Source organism: Passer domesticus, chromosome 2 (genome assembly GCF_036417665.1).
Source record: "Passer domesticus isolate bPasDom1 chromosome 2, bPasDom1.hap1, whole genome shotgun sequence".
NCBI lineage: Eukaryota > Metazoa > Chordata > Aves > Passeriformes > Passeridae > Passer > Passer domesticus.
This window is the reverse complement of record NC_087475.1, coordinates 49,968,255-49,980,046: the sequence shown is the minus strand read 5'-3', so window position 1 is coordinate 49,980,046 and position 11,792 is coordinate 49,968,255. Positions and strand designations below refer to the sequence as shown.

Genomic DNA, 11,792 nt, shown 5'->3' with positions numbered 1-11,792 from the left:
AAAGAGGACAGAGTCTCTCTTTTCACTACGAGCCCCATGGAGAAGGGCTCCCAGGGGCAACGGGTACAAGTAACATCGGGAGAGGTTTCATCTTGACATAAGGAAAAAGTGTCTCCAATGAGACCAGTCAGTCACTGGAACAGTCTTCGCAGGGATGCAGCAGAGTCCTTATCACAGGAGATTTTTTTCAAGATGCAATGCAACAGGACTCTAGACAATATCTGTTGCTGCCTGGTCCAGCTCTGGGAGTGACAATGGACCCTTGGTGACAAGGACTCGTGATGTAATTGCCTGCGGGAATGTCAGCTAACGTTGGTGACAAAGAAGTGGGAACAACAAAGTAAGCCCAGAAAGCAAAATTTTAATAATGTACAAATAAAAGAATAAGCCACATGCAATATATGGTTACTTTAAAGACCTCAAAATGGGGAAAATATGACAAGACACAGTGCTGGCTGAGGGCAGGGAACCAGTGAACAACAAGAATGACAAACATTATCTTATATGGAGAACATAACTAACCAATCTCTAACAAGAGCTCGGAACATTGCCTTCTTTGGCATGAGCATATCACCATAACCTTTCCCATGAATCCATGCACCTCTCCATAACTTCGCTAGATGTTACTCTCCTTAGCATCCTGTTTCCATGGTCTCAGCTTGATCCCTCCTGTGTACTCCATCAAGGCCAAGACACTGTCCATCCCTGCTGGTCTGCCTACCACAAATTCTAGGCTCCCTTTCCTGGCCAAGGCTGGATCAGGTAATATTTCATGTTCCCTTCCTGCAGACTGTGACAATCTGCTTATTTAGTTGTCTTGTATAAACATCAAGTCAAATTACTTCTAGGTATCTTGTAACTGATAGTATCTTTCTGTGAGAAATTGAAATGATGTTTTAATTAGATGGTGAAATGAACAGCTGAAGCTGCAGAGTGAGGATTACAAATACATTCCTTCTTTTTTTTTTTTTTTTGTTTTGCATTGAACATTTAAAATTTTAATTTAATAAATATAGACACTCTGGAGTTCAGAATAAGCATTCAACATTAGATGCAAAATGAACTGAAACAGCTACTAAAATACTATTGTGACCTAGTTTGGGGAAGAAATAGAGTATTTCCACATTTTATGGTAGGGCAGACATATATAATGAATCTAATATAACAACAGAATTATTTTTATTAGCTCATCTGTAGTAATTCTGTGTCACAAAATTCTTTATCAAGGACACTGGATTTTATCATTCTGATCACGATGGATGCTATAAATCATGAAATCTCATTGAACTCAATATATTAGAAACCTGAATCTCTCCTGAGAGAAAGGCATTGCCTGGTAATATGAGCTTTTTATTATGAATCAGAAATGTCTTTGTTTTGCCTTAGTGGACTTCAGTGCTTTCCACTTAGTGTGGGATCTATCATGAATCAAAAATGCAGCATTTGTCAACAATGCAATGATGCTCTTCATTTCAAAGTGTCGTGATATGTAATAGTAGGAGCACCATGTCCTGTGTTGGTCACTGTATTCTTCTAAACCTTAGATGAACTGGAAAGTGTTCAGAAAAAATCAAAAGAATGGTAAGAGTGTTAAAAAAGTTTAACTATGAGGAAAGGTAGAAGAGCACAGATACCATTGTGAGACCACTGTTGATTGTCTTTGAATGCTCATGGTGATTGAAGGAGGTCCCTGATGACTGGGAAAAAGCAGATGTTACATGCTTTTCAAAAGGGGCAGGAGGAATGATAAAGTGAACAATAGATCACTCAGTCTCCCTTCACTCTCTCAGAGGATTACAGAGAAAGACCTCACGGAAAATGTTTTTAAGCATGTGACAAGAATGTGTTTGGGAACAGACAGCATGGATTTACCAAGGCCAAAGTATGCTTGACTGATTGCCTCCTTAGATGCTACTGACTCTTTGTACGGGCAGGAGGGAGTGGTGTACGTCATTTGCCTTGAAACAAGCAAGGCCTTTGACAATAGCCTCCCATAACAAGCATGTGGCCTAGAAGAGGAGATGCAGACTGGATGGAACACAAACTGGATAGAAAACTGTCTGAAACAGGCTTTGGGTTGGTGGTCAACAAATTGAAGTCTAACTGGCAGTGATATTCCTCAGTATTGTGATTTAATCCCAGCTGGCAGCTCAGTGCCACACAGCTGCTTGCTCACTCCCCCGTGCTGGGATTCTGGAGAGAACTGGAAGGGTAAAAGTGAGAAAACTCATGCATTGAGATATAGGCAAAGGAGAAAACTGCACATGCAAGCAAAGCACAACAATGAATGCATTCACCACCTCCCGTGGGCAGGCGGGCATTCAGCCATCCCCAGGAAAACAGGGCCCCAATATGCATTATGGTGACTTGGGAAGACAAACACAATCATGCCAAACATCCCCCCTTCCTTCTCCTTCCTCCAGCTTTCTATGCTAAGCATGACATCATATGGTGTGGGGTATCCCTTTGGTCAGCTGAGGTCAGCTGTGCCAGCTGTGTCCTCTCCCAACTTCTTGTGCACCCCCAGCCTCCTCACTGGTGGTGTGGGGTGAGGAGCAGAAAAAACCTTGACACTCTGTAAGCACTCCTCAGCAATAACTGAAACATCCCTGTGTTATCAACACTGTTTCCATCAGAATTCCAAAACATAAGCCCAAATCAGCTACAACAAAGATCACCGCAGCCAAAACCAGCACAATCAGGGGCCAGTATCGGGATGATTCTACTTAATAGTTTCATGAGACAAACCTCATGGAGTTTAGCAAAAGCAAATGCAAAATCCTGTATCTGGGACAGAACAAATGCACGCAGCAACACATGCTGCTGAGGCAGCAGTACTACAAAAAAGACCTTGGGGTGTTGGTGGCCAAAAAACTGAATGTGAATCACCAGATTAGAGTGTAGGTAACAGGTCAAAGCTGTTAAAGAAAGTATTTATTCCCCTTTACCTGGCATTTTGAAGGCTACATCTGGTATATTTGTGTTCAGCTTTGCAGTACTAAAGTTAGTCCAGCAAAATGTCATTAAGAGGATTAAGTGACTGGAGCACATATTGTATGAGATGGTGTGAACTGGATTTGCTTGATCTGGAGATGAGAAAGTTAAAAGGGGGTTAAATTTCTGTCTTCAGTAACCCAAAACTCCCTTGTAAAGCCAGACCCTTGTGGGAGGTGAACAGCAAAAAGACAAGAGGTATTTAATTGCCACAGGTTGCAATAAAGAAAACTGTAACTGAACATGAGGAACAAAGTTTCAGGGTGAAAATTGTTATGCACTTGAATAGATTGCCAAGAAATGTAATGAAATTTCCATCCTTGGAAGTTTCCCTGAACAGCCCTATATACTCTTCCATTCTGTTCACTCTGTTAATGCTTCTAGAAAGAGAAATTGGTCAATATGTTTTTGGTTAAAAAAATAAAATCTGATCTTCTCTATGAGCACAACAATGATCTTTGAGCTACTTTCCAGAACTTCACTTCTATGAATCATTTAAGGCCGCCCCTACAAAACAGAAATCGCATTTCACAGCAGCTAGATGTTGGGTTCATTGATAAATATTAAAATTTATGCTTGCAAATAAGACATAAGGACTAATGCTTTGTCTGGAGCTATGGAGTATTCAGGCACCTAAGAGCTGGAGTCATAAAAAAAAGTGTGTGGATGCACACTATGAAATGTAAATAAACATAAACGTATACATGACAGGTAAATCCCTTTTAAAGTTTAAGGAATTTATTCAGCCATGTCTGAACTTATGATATGGTCAGTTTCTGCCCATAGGAGGGACCAATTGCAGAGTTGTGTGCTTACGACAATATTACAGAGCACATGTAGGAACTAGATATTGAGGTGCTCTCTCTTGGCCTTTTTTTTTTTTCCTTTTCTTTTTCTTTTGAATCAGCTGTTCAATTGTTAGTCTACTCAGCAAGGTTAGACAAGACACTGTGAGAATTAATGCCAAGTCAGCATTTCTTAAGTGCTTTGAAGATAAAAGACAATATAAAGCACTAATTATCAGTACTAATTAGCATCCCAACAAACATGACTCACTGACTGGTTTTTCAAGTCTTTAAAGGGTTGTCAGCAATCATCTGGAAAGCTTGAAAACCTTTTTCTCACAGAGAGAAAGTAAGAGCTGGAAAGCACTGATGTAAGCCAGTGAACAGCTCTGGGATTGTCTGACTCCAATCAGAGTAAATTCAGTGTCAGGTGAATCAGATGCTGACCTTTAATTTGGGACCACTCTCCAGGCAGTGTAGGTAGTCATTAAACAAATGTATGGGGTCAGACTCATTACTCATGCAATTCTGTGAAATTAAATATTCTCTTTTACATTATCTGTACCTAGTGAGTCTGCTTAGTAGATACAATTGACTCCCTGGCTTCTATCCCTGAGGATATTATTTAGATGATGATGTTGAACTTACTCCCATGCAAGTCCAGTTGCATAAGAGTCCTGTCTCTTTTTCATCCTAATTTCTTTCTGCAGCTAAGGGAGGATACAACCTATCCATTTTAGGGGTGTTTTGTGCATGTGAACTAGGTATATTATATCTAATATATTATATCTAGAGCAATATATTATATCTAGAGCGTATATTATATCTAGAGCAAGATATGATTGATAGCTATCCAGAGCTGGAGATATATTCAGATGATGAAGTGTGGGTGTCCACCCCAGGATGACATCAACAGCTTTCTTGAGTCCAGTGACTGGGCCAGTTATCTCTCTGTAAAGTAACAGAAGCCCTCAGACTTCTTTTAAATGTAGAACATCTATATTATAGAAATAGACTTGAGCAGGCTGAATACCATCTGTGTCTATTTGCCAATTTTGAGTTTAATGTCCCCATTGGCCTAATCAATTACAGTTGAACTGAGCAAGCCAATGCACGTGAGAAGAACTAATCCCTTCTTAAAATGTGATAGAAGGATATTAACGAGACAGAGAGTTGTTAGTGATGCCTCTCCTTGCTGTGTTGTCAGAGTGTGCTATGTGATGTTACCCTTCCACGTTGGAGCATTTGGGAAGAAGCAGCTGGTTGGCTTGGATACCATCATCATCCCTGAGGGATTCAAATCTGCATCTCTAGAGAGTCAGCCTAAACAGAGGATGGTCTGTTTTGAGAGCAGATGCTTTCCATCTCATTTCCCAAAGAGGTGCCAGCTATTGCAGCAAGAACTTCAAAGTTTATTGCACCATAAAAAGTTAATTGAGTTTCCTTCTGTGCAAACCATATAACCATTATGTTATCTTACAGGAAATGTCATTCCATTTTGTGAAGAACCTGATCCCATAGTTTATCACTGGGCAGGTGTTTTTTTATCAATTAACTGTTGCCTGATATAACATTTGATAGCCTGACACTTCCACTGACCTATTTCAAAAGACAGGGATTGCCACACCTGCATTTTGTGCCTGCACCTAGCTTTCACTGCCTCGGAGAGCTTGTCATGGACAAAGGCAGAGGACAGCTTAATTGCTGGTCACAGGGAGGCTTGGGCCAAAACACTTGACTTTTTAAGACTTGCTCTTTTAGGCATGCATTTAAATTCAGGACATGTGGGGAACATGTGGAGTTTAAAGAGTTATGCGGAAACTGAGGAAAGATTATGTGAATCTCAGATTTGGATTTATATGTACAAGTATATAGGCAAGTGCTTTTTAGGCTTCTGCCCAAGATGTTATTGTAACTACTAAAAATAATTCATGACATCTGTCTGCAGGCACAGTTTTAAATTACAGCTGCTTCTCATTCATAAACTTTCACGTGTGTGTGTTTGGGGTAAATACATTCTTCAAACCTTTATTGATTTCTGGGATGAACAGATCTGAAGTAAGAGGAGACAGAACTGCTAACTTCTGCAAGCTTCCAAGATTTAATGTACTTTCTGTAATCCAGGAGAGTATGAAAAGTCTGGCCTTAGCCTATTAATTATCAGCATTAACACATACGATATAAATAAAAAATCACAGAATGGGTCAGGTTGGAAGGGACCACAGCAGGTCATCTGGTCCAAGCTCCCTGCTCAACCAGGGTCATTCTAGAGCACAAAATATAGAACTTAAGATATAAATCAAATCATGCATTTCCTTAGACAAATGGTTTTCCAGAAAAGTAAATTTTTTGGCGTTGGTCCTGAAGGAGAAAATGGAAAAAAAGCCAGAATTACTGTAAAAGGAGCAGTTCAAAAAACAGCCTACAATGTTAAGACTCTAGAGGTTTTGAAAGGAAATGCTGTTACAGGCAGAGGCTGTAGGCAATAAAAATCTTAATTGTTTAGAGTTAGAGGTCTTAGATGCTTTTAGGCAACTGTGCCTATGAGCACTGCACAAGAAATTTGGGCTGCTGACCTGGAAATCATGTGCTCAGAAAGGAAGGAATTTGGAGCTTCAGAATAGGAACCAATGTATCTGACTTCATGGAGCATGCTGCTACAGAGCAGAAGCATTTAGAAATGTACCTGAGTTCTGCCCTTCTCTGAAGCTCTGGTGCCTTCACCGGCTGCATAGAAATGTCTTGTTATGCTTTTCAGAAATGTCTTTTTATGTCTTTTAAGTGCACAGTCTTGAATTCCACGTAAAAGACAGTGTATATATCTCCTGTGCAGGGCCAGGAGCTGGAATCAATAATCCCTGGAGGTGCCTTCCAACTCAGGATATTCTATGGTATCTATTTTCTTCTAACAATCAAGTAAGGCAATTTTATTTAAATAGACCTATAGGCCAAATTATTTTACTTTTTCATATTTTAACCCATAATTTGGGATTATAACCAAGTTTACCTGGAACAGGAAAATTAGAGTTGGATGGATTTACTTCATAGATTAATTAGTGTCTTTTTATATGTGGTAAAATATACATATTGGTTTTGTGATGGCCACCAAAATGAAAACCAAGTACCACAGTACCAGCTTTGTTGTCACATTTGCACAGTTTCTATAACCCACAGCCACTCATGTTCTTGCTTACAAGTTGCTAAGGGGATTTTTGGGTTTTTTATTGGTTTGTTTTGCCAGTACTTTTTGGGGTTTTGCTTGCTTGTTTGTTTTGTTTCTGTAGTTGTTGCTTTCTTTGTTTTGTTGGGGTTTTTTTGGGGTGTTGCATAGTTTTGAGCATACATGTCATATCTGAGAGGTTAATCAAAGAAGGAAGAGCGCAGAAGGCATTTAATTTACACAAGTTCTCATGGCGCAAGTGTTAATCCAGATTCCTGACAGGCTTTTCTGGGAACTGTCTGAATCTTCAGTCATATTCCAGTTCAGGATGCTGATGGAACTTGAACAAGATTAAAATATCTCTTGGGAAAACTGAAAGTAAATAAACTGCTTGAAAATTTAAAACATAAGGTGTTGAAAGGAAGAGGTGGGATGATCCTCCTGTTGTCAGTGAGGCTGCAAAAGCATATTCTCCAGTATAACATTAGGGGCAAAAATGATGACGTCAAAGGACTGTTCATTAGTCACATGTTTTGAAATAGAAGGAGCTATGTACTTGGAATGGCTGCAGTCATAGAAAAGACCTCTTAGCTCACCTGGAAGTGATAACAAGAATTGACGTTATTGCAAAACAAAGCTTCTATAGAGGCATATGGAAGTGAACTACTAAAGATTTAGTAAAAAAAAATCTCCATTATTAGCTAAAAAACCAAGCTAGTTGTGATATGAAAGATAAAATTAATTTTCAGTGGAGAATGAGCAACTAATTTACCTTAATTAAAGAAAGATGAGATCTGAAATGAGCTTGAATCTTACTGCAAAGGCCTTCTAGTACATATAATGTACTGCCATAAAGGGAAAAACACAATATTCATGGTACATTGCATTTTTATTTCTTCAGATTTCTACTTAAAGAAAAGATCTCTTCCCCAAGAAATGCATAAAGACATCATATTGCAATACATGTTTATATAATTATGTGTATGCACATAAATATCTCCCACCAGAAAGGAAGGTGAGTCATTTAGATGCTAGTATTATCACTTCTGAGCAAAAGTTTTAGGCATGTATGTCTTAAAGAATCATCATCAGATTTCACTATCTTGACTGCTGCTGCTGTCTCAGATTTCATGATCAGTGACTCACTGATTCAAGCCAAGAACTCCTATTTCTGAGGGGTGACCTCACTGTTGGGATGTGAGGAGGATGGTGGCAAAAGGCATTTCTTTCAAAGCTCTACTATTTACTTTGCAGAAAATAATTCAAGATTTATTATGCTGCTGAGGAAACAATAAAAGAGCAATTTTGAACTTAGTAATGTGGTTAGAACCTGGAAGGCAGAGACTGGTATTCCAGTGACTGAACTGCTTATGTGTGCTAAGTAGGTATGGGCCAGTTCTAGGTGTTTATGCACCCCTGATAGTCTTCTGAGCTGGGAGATGGTGCTCCTTAAAGAAAAAACATTATTTCACTCCATTATTTGGATTGATGATGGAGGTATGGAGAGACAACCTACTGTGAACTGAATTAGAGCAGTTTGGAAAATTAGTACTGAGCCCTAAGAGCAGCAGTGTATTCTCCCAAGGTTTCTTAAAGTGAACTAAGGTGGGCTAGCTCAGATAAACTAGAATTCGACTATGTTTTTGTATAACCTTAAATTAACAGCTGAAGGTGGTATCTTCTGAAACAATTGGATTTTTTTCTGTAGGATTGCATATGACAGCAAACTTTTATACCATTGTTATCAAATAAGTATTCATAGCAACTGATTAACACCAAAGAGCACTAACAAAAACTTATTCAAACATCTCTCCTAAGCCAGGTGTTGGAAAATGATCTTTTTCTTTGTCTGTACAGCTCTGTATTGGGTAAATTAAGTTTCTTCATCTGGAAAAATATTTCTCCATTTTTATGTAATACTCACTCAATGTGAGCATTACATTCATTACACTTAGCCTGGCTGCCTTGGCAACACTAAGATCAATATACCTCCCTAAATAAAATTTTCTGGGTAAGTTCTTCATAGGTCACAAAGAGATAAATAATGTGCAGTGCAAAACAAAAGGAAATACAGGAAATTGTAGTTCCATGTGATAAGAAACTTCACCTTCATTATGCGATGTGTTTAAAGTTAATATTAAGTGCAGTGATGCTAAATTTTGGGTTCTGAGCATGATCAATTCAGAACATTTTGTACAAACAACATTGGTATTTCAGATTTCATACAAAATGCTAACAAGAAGTAAAAAAAAATATTTCTCAAAATTCCTTCATCAGTCAGAACTGATGAAGACCACTGGCTCAGGATTTTTACATTTTCATTAAACCATATGATATAAAAATTAAAAACGTATTGCTTACAAATAAAATGTCTTGCTAATTTTAGTGTCAACTCATTTAATGGAATGGATTGGATCCCTTCTCCTTCCTGCTGTTCTATTTACTTTCTTTTTTTTTCTTTTCTTCCTTGCATTTTGAATTTTTTTTCTCTCCATCACTCTTTCTGACACATCTTATATTTCCATTCAGAGTCTGGTTTTGACCACGTATGTCTTCATGGCAACCCCTCAACTCCTAGTGAGTTATTGAGAGCACATTTGAGTGTTATTTGTATTTTTTAATGCAAGCCTGTTACCCAGTTTTCCATGTAAAGTCCTGAGTTCATTGTTACTCCTTTCAGTCCCTAACTTCCAATGACCTTGGTATGTGCAAAATCAGTTCTTAAAACTGAAAATATAAACAATACCATAGGCAACCTGGGACACTGGGAAAGTACAGATTACAACTTGTCTCTGAGAATAGCAGTGAATGAGTGTGGTCAGGTAGCACTGGTAGGGAAAAGCAGAAGTAAAAACTTACAAGCTCAAAAAAAACAGAAAGTGAAATACACTTTTCTCATTATTTAAGTCAGTAGAAGAACAGACTACAAAAATATGTTTAGAACAACAAGGAAAATTAGCGTAGCCGTAAGAACTAGAGAACAGCAATCTCTATAAAGAAATAAAATACTGTACATCACTCTTCAAAGCATTTTGATACATTTTCATTATTCTGTTGTGGCTTAACCTGAGCAGGCAGCCAAGCCCCGTGCAGCCGCTTGTTCACTCCCCCACCAGCAGAGAGACTGGGGAGAGAATGAGAAGAAGACTCATGGGTTGGGATAAAGACAATTTAATAGGGAAAGCAAAAGCCTCAAAACATGCAAGCAAAGCAAATGCAGGAATTAATTCACTGCTTCCCATGGGCAGACAGGTGTTCAGCCATCTCCAGGAGAGCAGGGCCCCCTCACAAGCAAGGGTGACATGGGGAAACCAACACCATCACTCCAAACATTCCCACTTTTCCTCCTTCTTTCCCCAGTTTATATACTGAGCATGATGTCATAAAGTCTGGAATATTCCTTTGGTCATTGGGGGTCACCTGTCCCAGCTGTGTCACCTCCCAACCTCCAATGCACCCAAACTCCCTCCCCAGTGTGTCATTATAAAAAGTAGAAAAGTCCTTGGCTCTGTGTAAGTCCTGCTCACAATAACAAAACCAGCTCCATATTGCCAGCCCTATGTCCAGCCAAATCCAAAACAGAGACCCATACCAGCCACTGTGATGAAAGTTAACTCTACCCCAGACAAAACCAGCACAAATGCCTGAGGAGATACACGGAGACTTGAATGTTTTATGTATTTCAGAGCTATGAAATTAATTTGGAAGTTTGTCAAGCTAGGCAAAACTGACCGGCTTGAAAGAGTGTGCATGTGTGAGAATGATGAGAAACCTTACATACTTCAATGTTATGTAAAAACCAAAATTTTCCCCTCTCTAGCACCTAGTTTTTAATTGCTTGTTTATGATAACTGGTGTTCTACAAGATGTTCGTTCTGACTGGAAAACCACCTAAGTGGATGTTTTATTATTAGCCTATATTTAAAACTTTAATGTGGAAATTAATTTTTCATTTCTATTGTCACTGTTTTTATTGGTCTTGTTTTATTCTTCATATTTTCTCACTTTCCAAGTAAGCCTCAAGAAATCTTGTGCACATGTTAAAAAATACAAGTTAACAAATGCTGGAATAACAGAAGTGTTCTTGCTTATTTTCACTTACTTACCTGTATTCTGAGTGGAATTAGTTAATAATGTTATCATAAGTAAGACTCAGGTATCTGTGTTCTGCAATTTCAAAGATTTGATTTATTTTAAAATTAATAATTTTGTTTCCTCACAATTCATGGGACATCAACATATTACTGTTCTTTTCATGGATAACAGAAAAATAAATTTTTTGTGGAAAACATAAGCAGAAATCTAAGGAAACCCCCATAAATTAGATAAATATGGTAGACTAGATAAAATTATGAAAAACACCTAGATTCAATATATTTGGTTTATTTATCTATCTATTTATTGGTTTATTGATTTTCTAATCCTCATTTACTGCACATGCATCTAAGAGGCCCATTCATGAGAACAGGACAGGTTGAACTATTAATAATTAACATAGTCCTGATTTTGTTTTAACAGTGCAACAGAAGACATTTGATCTTGCACCATCTAGTTACATGATAGAATTGCATCAGGTCTGTACTCTTATACTAGATTAGGATGAGAGCAGAAAGGAATAAAAGTGCATCAACTTGCAATTTTATTTTTCTTTCCAGGAATTAACATTGCAACATATTTTTACTTGGATAAAATTGTATGCAAACCAGTGTGGTTTTTTAGGAAATGTTATATGTTATAGCAGTGTTTGAATAAAAGATCTGCATTTTAAATGCAAATAACTAGCAACTTTTCACTGGTATTTTTTTATTGGTAACTTCATTTTCCAGTGATAACAGAAATTACTAGTGAGGAAA

The 11,792-nt window shown here is 38.1% G+C and overlaps 1 protein-coding gene across 2 annotated transcripts in view; it reads left to right on the top strand.

Annotated features, from left to right (window-relative positions):
• The window catches only part of SCEL (sciellin), a 137,434-nt gene that overhangs the window by 14,269 nt on the left and 111,373 nt on the right, over positions 1 to 11,792 (top strand). The gene's annotated exons all lie outside the window — the stretch shown is intronic.